Source organism: Stegostoma tigrinum, chromosome 7 (assembly GCF_030684315.1).
Source record: "Stegostoma tigrinum isolate sSteTig4 chromosome 7, sSteTig4.hap1, whole genome shotgun sequence".
Lineage (NCBI taxonomy): Eukaryota > Metazoa > Chordata > Chondrichthyes > Orectolobiformes > Stegostomatidae > Stegostoma > Stegostoma tigrinum.
This window is the reverse complement of record NC_081360.1, coordinates 22,715,274-22,738,806: the sequence shown is the minus strand read 5'-3', so window position 1 is coordinate 22,738,806 and position 23,533 is coordinate 22,715,274. Positions and strand designations below refer to the sequence as shown.

Here is a 23,533-nt window from a genome sequence, read left to right as displayed (position 1 = left end):
CCATCAAAATAGGCCAGACCCTTCGTTGTTCCCTCTGTGTGAGCTACCTCACTCACACAGTCTCACCCCGAGGAGTTACAGTTCCCTAAATGAGCAGGGTCAGTAGTTGAGGGAGGAGGTTGGGGGGGTCCGGAATAGACGTGGCGTTGGGAGATTATGAGGCATCTTGGCAGAAATGGCAGCACATAATAATTCCTCACTAAAACATTGGAGCCATGACTTTAAGCGAAACAACTTTAAGTGAATCACACATCCTCTTTAAAACCAAAGCATAGACTGTAAATTCCCTCTTATCAGCGAGCCCTGTGTTCACTAAACTACATTGCTTAGTTGGTCGACGTGTCGTCAATTTTCAAATTCTCAGGTTTGTTTTTAAATCTCTACATGCCCTCACTTCTCTAAATCTCTGCATTCAATTCCAACCTCTTAACCCTCTGAAATCTCTGTATCCTTCTAATTTTGGCCTCTTCCAAAATTAGATCCCCAAATGTAATGGCTACGGGACTGTTAGGTGTATCTTCAGTTACCTAAATTCTGGGACTCCTTCCCTAAACCTCCCAGCCCTGTGACTTTTCATTCTTCTTTGAAGACGTTCCTCGGTACCAATCTCTGAGCCCCAGCTTTTTTGTCACTTTTGTCAATTTCCCCTTATGCAGCTCAATCCTTTTGGCACTATTCCTGCAAAGCATCTTGGGATTATTCCTTCCGTTAAAGGTGCTATATAGATGCAAGTTATTGTTTCCTGCTTGCTAGCACCAACCACTGAACACTGGGACATCTGCCCAAGACAAACATGAAGTTGCTGAGGATCCTATTATATATGTAGAAGCACAGTTGTCCCATTGGGACTGTGTCATATCGACTCCAGGAAGTTACAACTGGCAGTGCAGCAGGACCAACAAAGCCAGGGTGTGAGTTTTAATTTATTCCTGTTGGGAAAAAAAAATAAGCTGGACTGCTTCCACACTGAACCCATCCCCCAGCCATGCCAACATCACAAATCTAAGGGCAGTGGAATATATTCAGGCCACGCGCACTACGTAGCAACTTTCATTAAGCACATGGACTGGCCCATGTTGAACTCAGCCCTTCTTTGCGCTGCCTTTCAATCTATAACAGGTGCCTTCACCGCACGGACTTATAGGAGGTGGGTCACCAAGCCATTCTGGATGACAGTTCAGGTCATGCAATGAAAGCTGTCTGAGCCAGCGATATCCACAGTGCAGGTATGTATTTAATGTAAAACCTGAGGCATTGATTTGGCTGGGTATTCATATGATGGTTTGACACTATTCCACACCTGGTTAGTCGACTAACAGGCAATTTCTTTTGTAAAGGCCTGGATTGCAAAATGTCCAAATTATTTTTAAAAATGCATGATATAAAGATGTGAATTTAATTGAAGGGGAAATACCTAACGAGTTCTCTTAAATACTGCAAGGATTGAATCTGGTTTTGGTGGAATAGCATCATTTATCAGCCAAGACATGCCCTTCAATCAGCTCTACGACAAAGCAACTGTCCACTTGTAACAAGTCGCTTGTTTGAAACAGTGACTGTCAATGCTACTTACTCCTCTCCAAGCTGTCACAGACACTTAGCAACTGACAACCCAGCAAATTTAATTTCACGTCGATTTAATAAGTATGTGTTTATTAAGCAGTGAGTCTGTATCTTGCTGAGATGCTGTGTCAACGGTGCTGTAAATACTTCAGTGACTTAAGAAGATTAGGGGTTTATGTAGAGTTTAAGGATTTGATGATTCTGTAGTGTATTGTGGCCTGTCCAATTCACGCTTGTAGTCAAACAGATGGCCAAAATAAAGGAGCCAGACAGAACAAAGCAATGGGAGTATCTTTAAAGGAGCTGGATATACGGAGTCCATGCCAATGATAAAGGCTGCTTTGATGAAGCGATGGAAAAGAGCTGGGTAAGTATTAGTGCAGAGTAGGAACTGCAGGCTACAGGGATAACCATTGCTATATGACTCCACTATGAAGTACAATACTTTCTGAACTTTAAACCGGAATTTAATTGGACAGGGCCCAAATATATTGACTGCAAAATTGGAACAACGGCCTTGAATTCCAAATTCTTCCATGGGATGTGAAGCAGGGAACTGTTTCTCAGAATTTTCCACTCCACAGATTAGGAGGATGAGGAAGAGGTCACGATGGAGCAGCCACGAATTGGTCACAGGATGGAGTTGTCCTATGATTGACATGTTCCGTATAACCACAGTCAGAGAGTTTGGAAAAGATAAACAAGAGAATGTATGCTTGGTTTTCCCTCGCTGATTTTGTTTTTGCCTAGGAGCCTGATGTTATTGTAGGTCTGTGGGAGTTACCACATTACAGAAAAGAAGCAGAGATGGCAAGGACAGGAGCTACAGTGAAAAGAATTTGAGATTTGAAAAGTCCAGCAACTTTGAATGTCTGTGCTGGTCTCAGGTGAGCCAGGGGATGCACTTTCTACTTGATGAGCCCCATGACACACCCGCCAAAGGACCTCTGCCTTCCAACCCATTCTAACCCTTCTCCACTGGCCACTCGATTCCAGCCACCCCCTTCATCACTCTTGGGGTCATCTGGGAGGTTGAAGCCCCAAATCCAAACAACTAGCATCGCTCCAAGTGTTAAATAGCCACGGGACAGCCATTGGGACAGTGAGTTGGCTTTCCCCCGACCCTCCAAGCCAACCCCCTCTAATACTTTAGCCAGGGGAATTCATGGGTAGGGGCTACAGCACTCCACTGCTCACTGATATTTTTAATATCACAGACCAATAAAATTATCTAATTCTCTGATTTTCATTGAGACATCATCAACGATTTGCATGGGGTGGAGAGTTCCAGAGTTCCATTGCGTGAAGAAATGCTTCGTAACATCATCCTTGAATGGCCTGGTTCGGGACTCTTTCACCAGAGGAAACAATTTCACTGCATCAGCTCAATCAAATCCTTTAATCATCTTCACCAACTTAGTTGTATCATCCCTTAATCTTCTCAGTTGTTTCCTCTATTTAGCCCCAACGTCATTCTCGTGAGCCTGTGCTGTCCCTTCCGAAGGACAAAGCACTGTTCGCCAGGTTCAGTGCCCAAAACTTCCACCCCTTCATAATACTGTAATCTTGTGATAAAGGTTCATTATTTCATGTTGCGATCCACAGCTTTTAGCGATTTACATACATCGACCCATTCTGCTCACCCATTATTCCTGACCTCTCCCCATGTAGGAAATAGCGATTTACATACATCGACCCATTCTGCTCACCCATTATTCCTGACCTCTCCCCATGTAGGAAATACTCTGGCCTATTCCAATTTGTTGATGTGGATGACTTCACGCTTGTTCATGGTGAACTCCACCTGCCAGTTTTGCTTGCTTACCTCTTCTAGCAATGCTTCCTTTGTAACAGTCTGCAACAGTCCTTGAGTGCCAGACACCTCAAGACATTTCTTCCTCTAGCGGAAACAGTGATGTACACATAAGATTGTGACCCCGTGTCTAATCGAGATTGCTACGTGCAATAAAGTTTAAATCATTGTTTCAGTATTTGATTGTGAGATTTCATAATAAGTAGATAAATTGAAGGTAGCTTGCGGTGAGTTAGCTCCAACACCACCAACTTGCAAATAAGGCGATCTTGCCATTGAAGGAGCAAGGATGTATTTACAGCTGTTTAATTCAGTGGCAAAAACTTGAACTTTGCACTCTCAGCTAATTAAGTCATCACATCTTGCCTTTGTGTCACCACTTGAAAGAAGGGAAAACTATGCCCCTGGAGTTTCTGGTGGGTAACAACAGATGCTGGCTTCAGGTTTCCTGGTGATTTTCTGGACTGAACCACAACGCATGTAAAATTGGTTGACAAACATTGCAGAGATAAAGGAAGAGTTGAAGAGTGCCAGGGAGAGGGACAGCACTGTGTGTCTTCAGTAAGAGATAATAAGCACTGCCGATGCTAGTATCAGAGGTAACAAGGTGTGGAGCTGGAGGAACACAGCAGGCCAGGCAGCATCAGAGGAACAGGAAAGCTTTTCTGAAGAAGGGCCCCAACCCAAAATGGTAGCTTTCCTGTTCCTCTGATGTTGCCTGGCCTGCTGTGTCCCTCCAGCTCCATGCTGTGTCATATAGTATCTTCAGTAATCATGCAAACACTGACTCCTATGTTGGCAGATGTTGTCTCCAAACGGAGATGTGTAAGAAATGGGGTTAAGGAGGATGTCCTAGATGGTGATGCAATGTGGGATGAGGATCAGACAATCAACTTCTGGCTCTAATCTCTAAGAATGGAACCAAGCAAGGGTGGTTCGAACAAGCTGAAGGTTCAACATATTGAAGATTTCTTCAGGAAGCACTGAAGGAGTTAAAAAACAGGACCGTTCTGAACATAATCTCTCAAAACTCAAGATGCAGTGGACAAATGAAGGACAAGCCTAAAAAACAGAGCCCATTCATCCTTCCAATTCAGCCTTAATTCAACACGACAGTACATATAAAATCTATCATGACATTTATTCACCGATACTGTGGGGAATGTTTTACTTCTTTTTATAGTCTCCCTCTTGTTGTCAATAAATCGGCTAAGTATTATTTTGTGTTGTTCTTACAAAGTCTGTGCTCATTGATGTGAAAGGTGTTTTGTTCATTTTGGATACTGAGTGCTTCCTGATCAGGAAAGTGCTCTTGTTCTGCAGGAGTGTCCTTCACACCCGAATTCAGATATCTTTGCAGCACGTGATATTCCTCTATTCCCCACATTGGCCATTCTGAAGCCCCTCTCAGAAAATCTAGTAACTTCACATCCAATTCCATTCCCTCCAGGGGGAAGAGTCATCCTGGCTCGACTGCACCTAGAGTACTGGAAGCAGCTGAGGAAAGGGTTATTGGCTTTGGAGTGTAGTGTGACTGGAAGGCACCGTGACTTTGAACCACTGACCCCACACACTGCAGGTTCCCTCACCTTATGTCTGCTGATGGAGATTGACCATTGCAGGCAGTCAATAACTCCACTGTCATGTGAGCATGAGCATGGGAGTGCCTAGCCTTTTTCTGATGAACATTTCCTGTACTTCTAAAGATGATCATCTGTGTGTGTGTGCATGCATTCATGTGTTTGTCCACATGTTTATGGCAACCATCACTGCTGCCCCGTGACCTTTCAGTAGCTTCAGTCTGCACTCCCACTACTCCTGTAAAACCAGAGAGGAGCCCAAGCAGAGTCACTGCTGAGAGAAGAGACTCCAAAGTGGTAGCAAGGGGCTGTGATGAGTCGGGAAGTCAAGTCGCTGTGTAAATATCAGAGATCAGCTGGAATCAAGGCAGCAGCTGAGAGCGATATTATGATTTAAATGAGGTGTGAAAAGGGCAGACAGTAGATATCATTGTGGATTTTACAATCTACCAGTTGGACAGAAGATTTGGAAATGGGGGCTACTTAATATAAGAGCTAAGAATTATGACATTATTGGTGCGATTTTGGACTATACTGTATGTATTGTGGTACAAGTGGCAATAAAGGAAATGGCAGTGGCCACATGATAGCACGCACCTACTCCCACAATTCCCCAGGACATCCCTGTCGTCACCGATAAAGGAGAGGGCCAACTGCCTTCATCCAGCAGTTTGCTGCAATTAACTGGAACAATGCGGGGCAGCTAGCATTTGCACTAGCGTTTGAAATGATGCTAGAGCATTTGAAATGATGCTCTAGTGTTTGAAACGATGTTCTACCATTTGAAACGATGCACTAGCATTTGAAACGATGCTCTAGCATTTGAAATGATGTTCTCACATTTGAAACGATGCTCTAGCATTTGAAACGATGTTCTCACATTTGAAACGATGCACTAGCATTTGAAACGATGCTCTAGCATTTGAAACGATGCTCCAGCATTTGAAACGATGCTCTAGCATTTGAAACGTTGTTCTCACATTTGAAACGATGCTCTAGGGTTTGAAACGATGCACTGGCATTTGAAACGATATTCTAGCATTTGAAACGATGCTCTAGCGTTTGAAACGATGCACTAGCATTTGAAATGGTGCACTAGCATTTGAAACGATGCACTAGCGTTTGAAACGATGCACTAGCGTTTGAAACGATGTTCTAGCATTTGAAATGATGCTCTAGCATTTGAAATGATGCACTAGCGTTTGAACCAATGCACTAGCATTTGAAATGGTGCACTAGCATTTGAAACAATGCACTAGCTTTTGAAATGGTGCCTAGCTGGGCTTTGATGATGGAGCTGGAACCAGGAATGCTGGGAGGTCCAAGCAGTTGGAAGCACTTCCACCGAAAACGAGTGAGAGGTTACAAGTGGAATGCCGTAATGGAGTGGTGTAGAGTTACTTTGGTAAGCTTGGGAAAATAGAGAGGGAAAACCCATTAGGACTTATGGAGAGCAACTCCCTGTGAAACCTATCAAAATTGGCATCCAAGCGATTTTGTTGGAACTTTAGTACATTGTTATTTATAGGTGTTTGTGAAGAATAGCACAGCAATGGTGTCAAGACCGTAAGAAATAAGAACTTGAGTAGACTGTTCAGGCCCTTGAATCTGCACTGCCATTCAATAGGAATATGGCTAATCCAACATTCCTCCTGTGCACTCTCCTGCTCTTTCTCCTTAGCCATTGATTCATCTGTGTCTGTCTATCTATCTATCTGTCTGTCTGTCTATCTAACTTTTTATCTCAACCTCAAATATACAAAGGACTCAAACCACACTGCTCCCTGTGACAAGACTCACATCTCTGAGGGAAGAAATTCCTCCTCATCTCAGTTTTAAATTGGTGCCCTTTCATTCTGAGACTAGGCCCTCTTGTCCTAGACTGTCCCATGAAAGGAAACATTCTCCTTAAGAATCCAAAATGTTTCAATGAGATCACTTCTCAATCTTCTAAACTCCAGTGAATAGAATCGCAATCTGTTTAGCCTTTGCTTATGACGCATGAAATGATATTTTTCCTTCAACACAGGAATCAAAACTGCTGACAGAACTCAGGATGTGGTCTCACCAATGCATTGTATAGTTATTGCAAGATTTCCCTAGCCTTATATTCCAATCCCCTCAAAATATGGGGATTCCATATTCCATTAACTTTTCTAGTCACATCCTCAAAGAACTCGATAAGGTTTGTGAGGCATGACCTGCCCCTCACAAAGCCGTGTTGACTGCATTTGATCAAGCCCTGCTCTTCCAGATGGTCATAAATCCTATCCCTCAGAATCCTTTCTAACACCTTGCAGATGACAGACGTGAGACTTACTGGTCTGTAATTGCCGGGGATTTCCCTATTTCCTTTCTTGAAGAGAGGAATTACATTTGCCTCTCAGATACCCAACTTTAGCAAAAATACCTTAACATGTTTGCCTAACAAAAAATTATCCATCCCAGATTTAAAATTAAAAACTGATCCAGCATGGGCTGTCATTTATGGAAGACAATTCCAAATATCAAGCAACCTTTGTATATAACAGTGTTTCTGAATATTTCTCCTGAATAGTCTGGCCCTAGCCCTAGAATCCACAAATAGTGGAAATAGCTATTTATTTACCTTGTATTCTCCGGGCAATATCTTGAAGACTTTAACCAGATCATCTTTAACTTTCTAAGCTAGGAATAAGACCTCATATTTTGCCTTGGGAGCTTACAGCCCAATGACCTGAACATTGATTTCACCAGGTTTAAAAAATCTCCTACCCCAATATGTCAATCTTCCTGCTCACCTATCCACTCCATCCTTCCCACTGACCAACAGCAATAATCCGCTACATGCATCCACTTATCTCTATTTCAACTGCCCTCACCTCAGCCGCAACCCCCTCCCTCTATTTCGAGACTCCCTTCCCCCTCCAAAATCCTGACAAAGTGTTTTGGCCTAAAATGTTGATGTTCCTGCTCCTCAGATGCTATCTGATCAGCTGTGCTTTTCCAGCTCCACATTTATTGATTCTAGTTAAAAGAGGCCTCTGCATAATCTCTCTGCAGAAGTCCAGATAACATTCTTGTTACACCTATGCTGTACTCCCTCTAATGCCTTCCTAAGTTGTGGTGTCCAGATCTGTTCACAATAGCTCAGTAGTTCAAATATTGAATTTGCCTTCCTAAGTGTGGACACAGGCCCTTCAAGTCCACACTGAACCTCAGAGCATCCCACCTAGACCCAAACCCCTAATCTACACCTCCCTGAATACTATGGGCAATTTAGCATGGTCAATACACCTACCCTGCACATCTTTGGACTGTGGGAGGAAACCAGAGCATCCACACGGATACAGAGAGAATGTACAAACTCCACACAGATAGTCGCCCGAAGCTGGAATTGAACCCAGGTCCCTGGTGATCTGAGGCAGCAGTGCTAACCACTGAGCCACCTTGTGCTTCAGATTTCTAAAGCTTTTACCCATTTAGAAAACTATCTATGCCTCTATTCTTCCTACTAAAGTGCATAACATCATACTTTCCAGCACTGTATTCCATCTGCCATTTCTTGCCCATTTCTCCCCCAGCCAGTTCCAGTCCTGTTGCAGCCTCCCTACTTCCTCAATATACCTGCCTCTCCATCCATCACCGTGTCATCTGCAAACCTATCAACAATGTCCTCAGTTCCTTCGTCCATATTATTAATGGGGAACGTGAATAGTTGCGGCCCCAATACTGACCCCTGCAGAACTTCACTTGTCACTGGATGCCAACCTGAAAAAGATCCTTTTATCCCTATTCTCTGCCTTTTGCCAGTCAGCCAATCCTCTATCCATGTCAATACCTTGACTCAAATGCCATGGGCTCCATTTTGTTTAGCAGCTTCCGGTGTGACACTTTGTCAAACACTTCCAGGAAATCTAAATAGATATATTCACTAGCTCTCCTCTGTCTAACTTACTTGTTACCACCTCAAAGAATTTGAGCAGATTTGTCAGGCATAACCTCCTCCTGACTCAGCCCTATTTTACCAGGCACATCCAGTACTCCACAATCTCATTCTTAATAATATATTCAACCTGGAATTATTTAAACATGGAAAGGTTACAGCACAGAATAAAGCTGCTTGGCAAGTTCTGTCTATGTGAGTTCTCTCCAACAGCAGTTCAGTTACTCCCACTCTCTAATCTTTCTCCCAACAACTCTATAATTGTTTTCTCTTCAGATAATTATCTAATTCTCTTGAAAGTTATCTAACTCCATCATATTAGGAAGCAGAGCATTCCAGATCCTATCCACCTGCCTCTGGTTCTTTTTCGAACCACCCTAAATTAGTAAACTCTGGTTCTTGACTTTTCCACCAATGGAAACACTTTCTTCCTCTATTTACTGGCCAAACTCCCCATGAGATTGAACACTCTAATCAAATCTGTTTTCAACCCTCTCTTCTTTAATCTCCTTCTCTAATCAATGTATGTAAGTGAAGTCCATCACCCTTTGAAGAATTCTTGTAACCTTTCATGCAACACATGGAAAGTCTTCAGGTCCTTTTAAACTCATTTCCCAGAACTGAACATGATATTCTAGTTATGGTCATTTTTTTTTAAAAAAATGATCATTATTTCTCAGCATTTGTATTTAGTGTCTTTATTTAAGGAACCCAGGATCCCATGGACCTTTTAACAAATTTCTCAACCTGTCTGTTTTTCCACTTGGATGATTTGTGTAAATCTAGTCTAGCTCTGTCTGCTCTTGCACACTGTTTAAAGTCAAAACCTATACTTCACATTATCTCCACTTAGTCTTTGAACCAAAATGTATCATTAATATACTTTGCCACATATCCACCCATTCCTCCAGCTTATGTCTTCTTGAATGCTAGCATGGTCCTCACATTTCACAATATAACTTGCAAATTTTTAAATTTAGCCTTGCACACCCAAGACTGCATTATTCATATAAGTCAAAAATAGCAGTGATCCTCATGCTGACCCCAGATCCACCAATATTTGATTTGTCCCATACAGAAACAAACAAATGCTCACCACTGTTCTGTTATCTGACAGTCAGGCAATTTTGTGATCATGCATCTGTTACTTTACAAAACACCATCTGGAGGTTTGTCTGCACAACATCAATTCCATTACATTTATCAATTCTCTTTTAATCTCTTTAAAAAAACACAATCAAGTTTATTAATTGCAATTTTTCTTTAACAAATCCAGACATGTTATTCATTTTTATTCAAGTGGCTCTCAACTTTGCACCAGATTATCATTTCCATAAGTTTCCGTAAATTTTAAACTGACTGGTCTGGTGTTGCTGGGCTTACTTGTAGAATGATTTTGAATAATAACTTTTGCAATTCTCCAGTCATTTGGAATCAGTCCTGTAATTAACTGTAAATTTTATTTTACACTGTCATTCATGACAACAATACAACCATCAATGGAAATACTAAGAAAATCTATGAACTAAGGAAAGAAATTAGTTTCTACTGACATTCTTCCTTAAAAGTATTTAATATTTGCTATAAAAATGGTAGCTTAAAAATGGTGTGATGTTTTTACTTAAGACCTAAAAATTTCCAGTATCCATATGCTAAATGATAGTAACTACTAATAATTGTCAGTCAGACTGACTGCAGTCTTATATGTGGAAAGTCCTATATTTTTAATAACCTATGCTTGTAAGGATCAAAACAAACGCTCCCATATCTTTCTATCTCCAGGTTTTCAAAGATGCATGTCAGGACTGGCAAAAGTCTTGACACATTGGCATACGTGGGAACTGTCGAAGGAGTTTAAACTTTCAATGTGCAATGTCCTCTCCGACTCTGCTCACTGGAATTGAGATACTGTGCTGCCAATTTCTCCTTCAGTCAGGTATTAATGTCCAGCATTGCCCCTACTAGATGATCTACGGCATTATTTTTGTATCTCCCTACTTTAATAACCTTCAGCTTTTTATTAAACCTTCCCTTCTCTCTTCCTGTAATGACAATGATTTGCTGCTTGGATGTATTTCCATGGTCACCCGACACTATCTAGTACCTTGTAAAATTGGTCATTACTCGTATTTGAACTTTTACAGTCACCAACAAATGTTTGTTCAATCTCACGAAGTGTCATGGCAAAGGCTGTGTTCTCAAAAACATTTTACATAAATTTCCTGCAAAGGTCACAAATTGGATATCTCCCCTTTGTCCTAACTATCCATTTGACTCAACCTACGTCAGGCATTCTAGCTCTATTTCTGCTCATGTTTCTGTCCTGTATTCCTACATGTATCACTCATTCTCTCTTTCCTAATTTATTTTTAGTCTTTCACACTTTATTCCATTTCAGTTTTCTTCTCATTTGATTGAACCACACAAAGAAAAAGAAGGTTCCAGACTTGCCAGCAACTCAACTAAATGAGCAGAGATTTTAGTTAAATTTACCATTTGCAATATCAATATAATTAGTATGGGATGTGAACTGAAAAATATGAAAGTTTGTTAGCATCATGAAGGCTTAGTCCAATGGTAGTTGCACTGTCTTGTTATATGGATGTCTAAATTAGGGGTTTGGGTCTAGGTGGGATGCTCTGAGGTTCAGTGTGGACTTGAAGGGCCTGTGTCCACACTTAGGAAGGCAAATTCAATATTTGAAATACTGAGCTATTGTGAACAGATCTGGACACCACAACTTAGGAAGGCATTAGAGGGAGTACAGCATAGGTGTAACAAGAATGTTATCTGGACTTCTGCAGAGAGATTATGCATATGGTCACAGAAATTTGAGGGTGCATACGTGAGGATCAATGGTCGGCACAACATTGTGGGCTGAAGGGCCTGTTCTGTGCTGTACTGTTCTATGTTCTATGTTCTATGTTCTATTAGATTTCATGATTACCTGCTGTACCAATGTGGTAGTTTTCTGTGTTTCATGCACACAGGTACCCTCAAGTCCCTATATATTACAGTTTTTTTTTGCAGTTTTACTCCAAATTAAACAATGCTATTCTTTTGGTGTCCCTTCCAAAATAAACTTCTCACATTCCCACATTATACTCCATTTTCCAAAGTTTTTTTTGCCTGCTTACTTAATCTATCAGCATTTCTTTTTAAACTGTTTGTATCCCCTTCGTAATTTGTCTTTTCACTTATTTCGGTGTCATCTGCAAATGTGGCTACACCACATTCACTTCCTTCCTCCAAGTCATTGATATTTATTGCGAGCCAGCACTGATCCCTGTGGAACCCTACGAGTTACATGTTGGATCTGAAAAAGAACCTCTTATCTCCACTCACTGTTTCTTGCTTACTAGCCAATTCACGATCCAGACCAATTAACTACCTTCAACACCATCAGCTCTTATGACTTAGCCCTTTGTGAGGTACCTGTCGAACGCCCTCTCTAAGTCCAAATACAACACATCTACCCCATATTCGCTCTGGTTGAGACTTGCTCAAAAAACTCTAAAAAATTAGTCAGATACGATTTCCTTTCCATGAAGTAATACTGACTCGGCTTGATCAGATTACGATTTTACAAATGTTCTGCTATCACTTCCTTCATAATCGATTCCAATTTTTTCCAACATTAGATGTTGGGTTAATCGGCCTGTAGGCGTCTCACACTGGCAGTTTTCCAATCATCCGGGACTTCTTCAGAATCCAAGGATTTTTGGAAAACTACAACCAATGCACCCACTGCCTCTATAGCTGCTTCTTTTAGCATCCTGGGATATAAGCCACCAAAGCCAGGGGGCCTTTAGCCCCATTAGTTTGTCTAAGACTACTTCTCTAGTGATGGTGACGGTACTTAAATCTTCACCAGTATTCTTAGCTTTAATGGGTTGCTCAAAACATCTTCCACCATAAAGACTCTTCTGCTATTTCATTGTTCCCATAACTACCTCCTCAGATTCATTATTGGGTCATTAACCCCAACTATAATCCCATCCTTCTAGCTGCGAGTTCAAATTTAGCTAAATAAACGAAAAATACATGAGAAATTAAGAAGCTATAGTCCATACTGATGATCATGAAAATTACCTATTAATTATAAAAGCCCACTTGGTTAATATTCCTACTTTTAGGGAAGGATATCTGTTCTCTGGCCTATGTTTGATTCCACACACAGGCCACAGTAATGTGCTGACTTTACACTGGTCCCTGAAATCACTGAGCAAGATGTTCAGCTACCAAAGCTCAATTAAAGGTGGTCACAAAGGCTGAGCGTGTTTATGACACCTACATTCTGTCAATGACTTTAAAAGGAGGATTCCCTACTGTTCTTTACTAAAATATCGAGGTGGGGATCAGAAAAACTGCTCATGAAGCTCAGTAAATGTCTTTTATGAATCAACAGCAAGTGGGTTTGAAAAGTAACATACCACCTCCCCTGTTACGAATGCTAAAGTGAAGTATTGATAGCTCTGCTCCTTAGATGTAGTTTGGATAATCACGACATGATCACAGAATCTCCGCAGTGTGGAATCAGGCCCTTCAGCCCAACAAGTCCACACTGACCCTCAGAGCACCCCACCCAGACCCATCCCCCTATACCCCACCTAATCGACACCTCCCAGAACACTATGGGCAATTTAGCATGGCTAATCCACCTAACCTGCAGATCATTGGGCCGTGAGAGGAAACCCACACAGACATGGGGAGAAGGTGCAAACTCCACACAGACAGTCACCTGAGGGCAGAATCAGACTTAGGTCCCTGGCGGTGTGAGGTGACAGTGCTAACCATTGTGCTACTGTGCCACCCCAACGTTTGGGCAACAGTTTGGTGATATTCTGTGTTCTTGGGAAACTTTGTGCTATTTTGAAGATCGGTTTCTCTGCCTGGTAGCAATCACCAGAAGGTTAGTGAGTAACTCAATAAAGGTCCACGTGGTGCGATGTGGTGTCTCTACCTCTGTGCCAGGAGACACAGGCTCCAGTCCCACCTGCCCCAGAGTTGTGCTATAACATCTCTGAATAAGTGGGTTAGAAAATGCCTTGATGGGAAAAAAACCAATGACTGAAGATCCAAAAAAGGTGGTTGAAAACAAATGCAACATCAATTAAAGCAATGGGTCAAGATTGTAAGTAAAAATCGAACCGGTTCTGATGAAGGGTCACTCAACCCGAAACATTGACTCTGATTTCCCTTCTCGGTTACTGCCCGACCTGCTAAGGTTTTCCAGAAATTTTGTGTTTTTGTTTTGATCAATCTTACACATTGTCTGCATGAGAGGAGTTGAATCAGAGCATCTGAATATTCATCGTGTTAACTGGGTTCAGATTCCAGTCAACATTAAAATTCAATCTTCAGCATTCAACCTCCTTTTGTAGTACAGCAGTTTGGCCAAGCATTTGACCTTCTGCAGTTCTGTTACTTTCCATGCACCTCATAACAGCTGATATCAATGTTTAACCAGTGTGTGTAGCGCAGAATTTTGAACACTCTTATCACTGAACTAAAGGGCCTTAAGTCACTTCTCTGTTTTGCAAGGCATTGTACATGGAAGGGAAAGCCAGAAGGGCTGACTAGCAGATAAAGCAAGGTGTGTTTTTAGTCATATCACGACCCTGTGAACTTTCAACCAACTGTGCTGGCTGCTTGGCTAATTCCACACAGACTGAGCCTTTGCTTCTGCTGGGGAACATGTTTCTGGGACTTGACTGGACAAATGCCAGTCCACCTCAGCAAGCAGCATACTGGAGACAGGTTGGAAGGGAACCAACCAGTTTCTTGAAATTCAATGCTTAAAACACAGTTAAAGCTCCTCACGGTCTTCAGACCTTGTCTGAATATTTTTGTAGGCTGGAAGTTTGACAACTGGCAGAGAGGAATGTTGTACTGATACAAACACTTCGAAAAATTAATCCCTCCAAATATCAAACTGGCAGCCTTTCCCTCTTTTTGCCTCTACAACAACAACTCGCTCCGTGCACAGTCCCAATATCCCAATTGTCATCTCACACTTGTAGGAATAAATAGACACCTCTAAAAAGCATCAAAACAGCAGTCTGGGAATTATCAAGATAATAAAATGTGAGGCTGGATGAACACAGCAGGCCAAGCAGCATCTCAGGAGCACAAAAGCTGACGTTTCGGGCCTGGACCCTTCATCAGACCGGGCCCGAAACGTCAGCTTTTGTGCTCCTGAGATGCTGCTTGGCCTGCTGTGTTCATCCAGCCTCACATTTTATTATCTTGGAATTCTCCAGCATCTGCAGTTCCCATTATCTCTGGGAATGATCAATACTGGTTTTTCTGTGTTCTACTCAGGCACAGAAACCTGGCAACTATCAGATTTCGGACCCCCTCAAGGCAAGTTATTGCTGTGAAATAATTTTCCTGATACAGAATGTACGATCCCACTTCCCAAAAGGCTGAGAATTCAGGATGAGGTCATCAACAGCCAAGCTGGTGAAAATGGGTTATGGTGGGCCTTTGCCTATTAAACTGACTGAGCAGCACACAGCACTGGCACCATAATTAGGAGCATTCTCCTATTAGGCTCCAGGCCCGATCGATGCGTGAGTACCCCTTCCATATCACTGTTGATGGCCCTGTCTCAACTGGTTTTTTCATTGCATTGGGTATTGGCGGTTACCTTGCACTGTTTGTGATCATTTAACTTTCAGTTGTTGAATGAGCCATTGACTCAGTGCAGAAAGAATAAGCATTAATATCTGGATAACTCACCTCTGCATGTTATGTTGAGGTTTGGCTATTCATTCCTTTACATGTTGAGGTCATGTATATGATGTTTAGGCCTTATGATGTCGCAGTCTGGAAGAGGTCATGTGATTCAGATCTCACCCCAGCCCAGTTAGAACAGTGAAAATTGTGTTGACTGAGCATCACAAACTGGGAACTGACAGTCATCGAGGTATCAGATTCCTTCATTACTGAAGCATCCTGCTCTTCATTCAGACTCTAATGTGCTCTTCAGCTCTTTTCCCTGCCATGCTGGAACCGTTCCTTATTTGTTGTGTTTCTTTCAAATTACTCTGGCCAACTTGACCATGAGGGCTGAGATAATGAAGTGCAGAGCTAGATGAACACAGCAGGCCAAGCAGCATCTTAGGAGCACAAAAGCTGACGTTTCAGGCCTAGACCCTTTATCAGAAATGGGGGATGGGGAGAGGGTTCTGGAATAAATAGGGAGAGAGGGGGAGGTGGATTGAAGATGGATAGAGGAGAAGATAGGCGGAGAGGAGACAGACAAGTTAAAGAGGCAGGGATGGAGCTAGAAGAGGTGAGTGTAGGTGGGGAAGTAGGGAGGGGATAGGTCAGTCCGGGGAGGACGGACAGGTCAAGGCAGCGGGATGAGGTTAGTAGGTAGGGAATGGGGGTGGGGCTTAAGGTGGGGGGAGGGGATAGGTGAGAGGAAGAACAGGTTAGGGAAGCGGGGATGAACTGGGCTGGTTTAGGGATGCAGTGGGGGAAGGGGAGATTTTGAAGCTGGTGAAGTCCACATTGATACCATTAGGCTGCAGGGTTCCCAAGCGGAATATGAGTTACTGTTCTGGCAACCTTCGGGGGGCATCATTGTGGCACTGCAGGAGGCCCATGACAGACATGTTGTCTAAGGACACTGATCTTCTCCTTTTTCCATCTCCGGTCCACCTCCCCCTCTCTCCCGATTTATTTCAGAACCATCTCCCCCTCCCCCATTTCTGATGAAGTGTCTAGGCCCGAAATATCAGCTTTTGCACTCCTAAGATGCTGCTTGGCCTGCTGTGTTCATCCAGCTCCACACTTTGTTATCTCGGATTCTCCAGCATCTGCAGTTCCTATTATCTCTGCACCATGAGGATGAGCGCTCGAGTATCACACACACACAACTATTTTAGCAGCTATCATGCACGAACATGGATGTACTCCTGTCTGCACCATGCAGGTAAGGATGCTGACATCACCTGCTCAACAACCATGTCTATTAGTCCTGTTTTATTCTTTGATTATGAGTGCCGTTATTCACAACTGAGATTTTATCCAAATCTAAATTCCCAACCTGTCATGAGTGGCAAATATATCATACAATGATGCTACAAATACACCATCCAGGTATGCACAGGAGGTGGGACTTTACCAGTCAAAAGACGTGATTTGTTCATCAGCACAACAAGGGAAAGGAGCAGGCCTTTCAACCCCTCAAGTCTGTTCCATCATGCAGTAAGGTCATGGCTGATCTGTGGCCTAACTGCATATAGTGTTCATCCAGCCTCACATTTTATTATCTTGGAATCTCCAGCATCTGCAGTTCCCATTATCTCTGCATATAGTTACCATTGGCCCGTATACTTATATGCCTGTGCTTTACAAAAAATGAACTCTCTCAGATTTAAAACCAACAGCTGGTTCACAATCCACAGCTGATTCTGGAGATAGTTCCAAAGCTTTAACTTTTTGTGCTTCCTAACTTCTCTCCTGAAAGGGCTGGCCCTCACTTTTATGCTTTGCCCCCTCATTCTAGAATCCCCAACAAAAGAAAATAGTCAATCTTCATTGACTCTGTCTTTTCCTGTTTATACCTCGAAAACTTTGATCAGATCATCCCTCAATGTTTTAAACTCGAGATAAAACAGGCCTAATTTGTATAATCTCTCCAGAAAACATAACCCCTGAAGTCCAGGCATCATTCTTATAAATCTACCCTTCAAGGTGAATATAATCCTTTCTAAAGTGTGTTGAATTGCTCCAAATTCCAGCTGGTAGGGAGAGAGCACAGTTACAGCGGAGCTGATGCAGTGATGCAGTGCTACCGTGATGCAGCAACAATTTTCCAAACAGTCTGAAATTGGAGAGCTGCCAAATCTGAGACTGTCAGCGAGTACATTTGAGGAAGGGGACCTCGTGAGTTGATATCAGAAGGTCAGAGTAGCGACGGACAACATTTCCTGAATCTAAGTTTGCAGCTGGGTAATATTAAAAGCGTATGTCAGAAGCTTCAGCTGGTAGTACTACTGCACACACCCTAATTCAACACCAAGTTCAACTCCTCCACCACCCCTGTACTTGCAGGCCCTATATTAGCTCTGATTGAACTTTGCACATAGTTGTGGTGTCTTTGCTTGAAAAATACTTTAGAAGTGGTTCAGAGAATTCCTGGGTCACATTCCACAGACAAAATGCCAGCATTATAAGGAATATTTAAACAGCTTGGCTCTGCACCCACTGGAGTTAAGAAAGATATCGATTCCTTCAAGTGTGGAAACAGGCCCTTTGGCCCAACAAGTCCACACTGGATCTCAGAGCATCTAACCCAGACCCATCCCCCTATAACCCACACTTTCCTGAACACTATGGGCTATTTTGCATGGCCAAACCATCTACCCTGCACATCTTTGGATTGTGGGAGGAAACCCACGCAGACACGGGGAGAATGTGCAAACTCCACACAGACAGTCACCCGAGGCTGGAATCGAACCTGGGTCCCTGGTGCTGTGAGGCTGCAGTGCAAACCACTGAGCCACCCTAAATGACATAAGATTCTGAGGGGACTTGAACAGTTGGATACCTGCAGGGTGTTTCCTTTTCAGGAGCACATCACAATTAGTGACACATTAAAATTAGGGGTGCATTAAAATTAGGACCACAAGATAAAAGTCAGGGGCCTCTCTTTATAAACAATGATGTGGAGAAAGTCTCTCCCACAGTCTGGGTACACGGTTCTCCAGAAAAAGTGGAGGTGAGGTCATTGAATTTATTTACAGCTGAGTTAGATACATTTCTGCCAGTCAGAATGGGTCAAGGATCATGAGGTGGACTGGCAGGAGAGTGGAATTGAATGGGAATGCAGGCTCAAGAGGCCAAACTTGTACCTCTTTCAGAGATATCCATGATCCTCCAGTTCTTCTGCATTTCAGATTGCAATCAAAAGACCATAAGAAATAGGAGTGGAAGTAAGGCCATTCGGCCCATCAAGGCCACTCCGCCATTTAAATCATGGCTGATGGGCATTTCAACACCACTTCCTTGCACTCTCCCTGTAGCCCTTGATTCCTTCTGAGATCAAGAATTTGTCGATCTCTGCCTTGAAGGCATCCAACGTCCCGGCCTCCACTGCACTCTGCGGCAATGAATTCCACAAGCCCACCACTCTCTGGCTGAAGAAATGTCATCTCATTTCTGTTTTAAATTTACCCCCTCTAATTTTAAGGCTGTGCCCACGGGTCCTAGTCTCCTCGCCTAACGGAAACAACTTCCTAGCGTCCACCCCTTCTAAACCATACTTCCTTTCTGGCCGCGCCATCAGATGTAAATAAGCCAGGGGCCACAAGGCAGAGCGACTGGGATCACGAGACCCCGAGGCTACAGAGGTAGCTGGGCAGTGTGGGTTCCGGCCTGAAGTGCCCTTTTGGTTTGCGAAAGACTTGAGTCTGAGCTCCTGTTCCATCACAGTCTTTGGTGCATAAACGACCCAGTGGTCTTGCAACACTTTTCCCATCCCTCCTGCCTCACTCTGGGCTCATGCTAAGTGTCAAGCTTTAAGATGGAGTCACAGTTGGAAGGTGCTTAGGCAGCACTGACCTATTTATGCTCCCGAAGCCTCCCTCCCTCCTCCTGCTGTGCCAAGGATTTGGCTATCTCGTCCAATATCTCCTTGCCGTGTGATGTCAAATTTTCGCGGCAGGGAGTAAATATCCCGACAAGTGTCAAATGCGCAAGACCTTAGCTGGGAATGTGAAGCAGACTAAAAGGTCAGCTAATAACATGCATTGCCAGTATCCAGTGTCTCCAGCACATACTGCCAGCAGTAAAGAGCTGGGCTGTCACACATTTACGCTCAGGTTTGCAGCACTTAATCCTCAGTAATCCTACCTCGTGAGCATTCCCCAATTTCCATGGTTCCATAGTGGCAGCTAAACCTTCTCTTGCTTGGGACCTAAGCTCTGGAATCCCCTTCCTAAAGCTCTCAAGGCCTTTCTTTCATATAAATATCATAGCCGGGTTCTGGGTGCTCCAAGCAGATGAGAACTGGACACTATCAAAATGCAACTGATGAACAGTTATTAAGTACTTCCTCTTCTTCAGAGAAGCATTGTTCAGTAGAAGACCAGTAGTCTCAGAAACTGACTTCTTGCACCAGTAGTCAGTGACCAGTCCTGAGGAATTGTTATGATAATTGAATATATTATCAACACAGTACAGTCAAAAGACATACTTTCAAACAAGAAGCTATGAGACGTGTTATAAAAGAAAAAATCTCACAAACAGTACTTTTCCGCATTGCACTAAATCTCTTGCTGTAAAATTAACTCCAGCTGCATTTACAGATCAAAAATATTAAAGATTTTATTGCACGCGCACCTTAGTCACTCTCCGGCCTTTGCTTTTATTTCAAAACCGAGTTGGATTTACACTTAATTTATTTCATTCTGTCCCTATTAAATCCTGCCCATTCTTGGCTGTCCTTATCGGACATCTCCACATCGATAGTGTTTTTTACAGATTCCGTGCCCCCCTGGCCTCAGAACTCATGGCCTCATTGCCCCTGGCCGTGACTAGCCTGCAGGACTAGCCTCCCAGCTCGGCCTCGGCTCGGTCTGCTCCCACTTCAACTCTGGCCACGACTCACTTCCAGGAATAGCTTCCGCGCTGGTCTGGTCTCTGACTTGTCTCCCACGCCGAGCTGCACTCAAGCTCACCCACTTTGTCCATTCCCTTCAGGTAGGGTCATTTAAGAAGTTAAAAGTTGGGAAGGGGAGGAATAAAAATTGCAGAAAAGAGGGAAGAAAAATAAGAAAAAGGACAGGGAACTGACGAAGCAGGGGAACTCTGGCTGGAGCATCCGACTCTGCCACCATCTTGAATGTTTACATTCAAATGAATACATTCCCCTACAATAAAAGACATCACTCCTCTTGGCTTCCTAATCACTCTCTGTACCTTTTGTGATTCGTATACCAGGATCCCTATATCCTTCTGTACATCTGAGGCCTACAATCTCTATTTAGATAAGAACCTACATTTCTGTTCTTCTTGCAAAAGTCAGCGAGTATACATTTCCCCACGTCATACTCCATCTCCCAAAGGTTTCCTCACTCACATAACCTATAAACATTCTTTGCAGAACATTTACATCTTCTTCATAACTTATTTTCTGACCAACCCATATAGATCGTCAACAAACTTTACAACCATGCATTCGGTCTTTCATCCAATAACTGATAGCAAAATGGTTTGTGGCCCTGATGCTGATTCATATGGCACACCACTCACCAACCTGAAAACAGCCCCTCATTGCCTCTGCTTCCTATTAGGCTCTGTTCGTCCTCTGCCAATACTAATGTATTACCTCCCCTTCACCTCCACCCCCCCACCCTCAACACACACACACAGACGCGCGCACACACACACACACACACACACACACACACACACACACACACACAAATAACCTCTTACTTTGTTTTGTAACCTTTGACTTGGCACTTTGTCAAATATTTTCTGGAAACCTATGTGCGGAAATATAAGTACAGTATATGCAACATTTCCCCTTCATCGATATTGCTTGTTGCTACGTCAAAAAGCTCCAGTGAAATAAACAAACTTAATTTCCCTTTCAGAAAATCATGTTGATTCTGGCTGTTTGCATTAGGCTTTTCAAAATGTTCTGCTACAAACTCTTTATTGGCATGTTATGGCACTTTTCCAATAACAGGCATTAGGCTAACTGTCCAGGATCTTTCCTTTTTGGAATCGAGGAGTCACATTTCCTGTTTTCCAATTTGACAGAGCCTTATTAGAATTGAGCGAATTTTGGAAAATTCAAACAAATACATTAATGATCTGAGCCGCCACTTTTAAACCCAAAGGTTGAAGTCCTTCAGGACATGGAGACTTATTGTTATTTTAATAATTCTCACAATCCCCTTTCGCCTGGTGATTCTAACTGTTTTATGTTCCTCACTTCCTTTTACCTTCAGATTCATATTTATTTCTGGGGTGTTACTGTTATCTACAGTGAAGACAGAGGCAAAATATCTGCTCAATTCACCTTCAGTGTCCTCATTTTCCGTTATTTAGTGCCCAGGCAATCTCGGTTGAGGAATAATGTTAACTGTGCTTTCCCTTCGACTTGTGGCTAAGATCAGATATTTGTGTATCGCAGATAAAGATAAACAAGGGAGCAAAAGACATGAAATAGGAGACCTGCTGTAGCCCATTCAGCCCCTCAAAAGCCTGCTTTCCTGTCCAGTAATGCTGTGGCTCATCTTCTGCCAGAACTTGTCCTTCCCACCCCTATCCACAGGTCATTGTATTCAAAAGATTCACAGATCTTTGAGTGAGTGGATCCTTCATCAACTCAATTGTAAATGACTGATCTCCTTGTTGTGAAACTGTGCCCTTGTTTTCTTGCTTCCCCAGCCAGAGGGAAACATCCTCTCAGCATGTACTCCGTCAGTTTGCTGCAGAATTTCACATGTTTCTGTTAGATCATTTCTCGTTCTTCTGAAATGTTAGGGAGTGCAGGCTTAATTTACTCAGACTGTCAATACAATCCGCATTTCAGGAATCATTCCAGTGAATTGTGGCGGTACTCCTTTTAAAGCAGTTATATCCTTCAACAGATAAAGAGACCAATTTTAGTGCAATACCCCAGGTATAATCTGATCAAGGTTCTTGCACATGTAGAGTTACACAGCACAGAACCAGATCCTTCTGTCCAAGTGGTCCATGCTGACCAACTTTCCCAAACTAAACTAGTTCTACTTGCCTTTGTTTCTTCCATTTCCCTCTAAACTTTTCCTATTCATGTACCTGTCCAAATGTCTTTTAAATGTTCTAACTGTATCTGCATCTACCACTTCCCCCAGCAGTTCATTCCACATACAAACAACCCTTTGGTGTGAAGAAGTTGTGCCTCAGTGCAATAAGGCCTTTTCACTCTCATAGTCCCATCTTTGGTTAATAAAGGCTAACATGCTATTTGCTTTCCTAATTGTTTGCTCTTCCTCCATGTTAATGTTCTGTGATATCAACATTGAGGGCCCTCTGAAAGCGAGCATTTCCCAGAGTTGGGCTATGATCGGATTCTCTTTTTGACTGAATCGAACAAAGAGAGTGGCATCGATTAAACCTTGCATTTATTAAAATCCTTTATGAAGTCAGTGTGTAAAGTTAGCGTTTTGCTGACTAGTGGTGTAGTGTGGCACACAGTGCCTCAGAGTCAGCCAAAGATTGGGGAGAGGTGATACATGACCAAGGGGTGTCCTGCCCTGGCTGCTGTTCAGTCTCTTTGGCTGAGATACTTGTGTGGGCAGGATCTGTCTTCACCTCGAACCTCAGGCACTTGCTGACCCCATGCGTGATGAGATGGAACTTGATTGAAGCTCGGGAACTGATGACACCCACAAAAACCATACTCAAGTCACAGTCAGGACCTTCAGGAGAGAAAATTCTGGGCAATGATTGGGAGGCGTGTGACCCTGAACCAAATGGTAGTCATCCCAACGCAAAACAACTCATTCATCAGACTGCAACACCACTGTGGAGCCAACAATAAAAGTGTATATTTACACCTGCAGTGTCCCAAGGTGCTTCTCTGGAATGTGACCAAAAAAAGAATGAGCTTAGATATTAGGGGACAAGGCAGAGGCT

General features: G+C 42.9%; 1 long non-coding RNA gene across 1 annotated transcript in view; it reads left to right on the top strand.

Moving 5' to 3' along the window:
• Nucleotides 1–1,827: 1,827 nt before the first annotated feature.
• LOC132209813 (uncharacterized) overlaps nt 1,828–23,533 on the top strand; it is a 34,151-nt gene continuing 12,445 nt past the window's right edge. The window contains exons 1-2 of the long non-coding RNA XR_009445930.1: nt 1,828–1,930; nt 10,664–10,817. This is a non-coding gene — a long non-coding RNA (uncharacterized LOC132209813). The remainder of the gene's footprint in view (nt 1,931–10,663; nt 10,818–23,533) is intronic.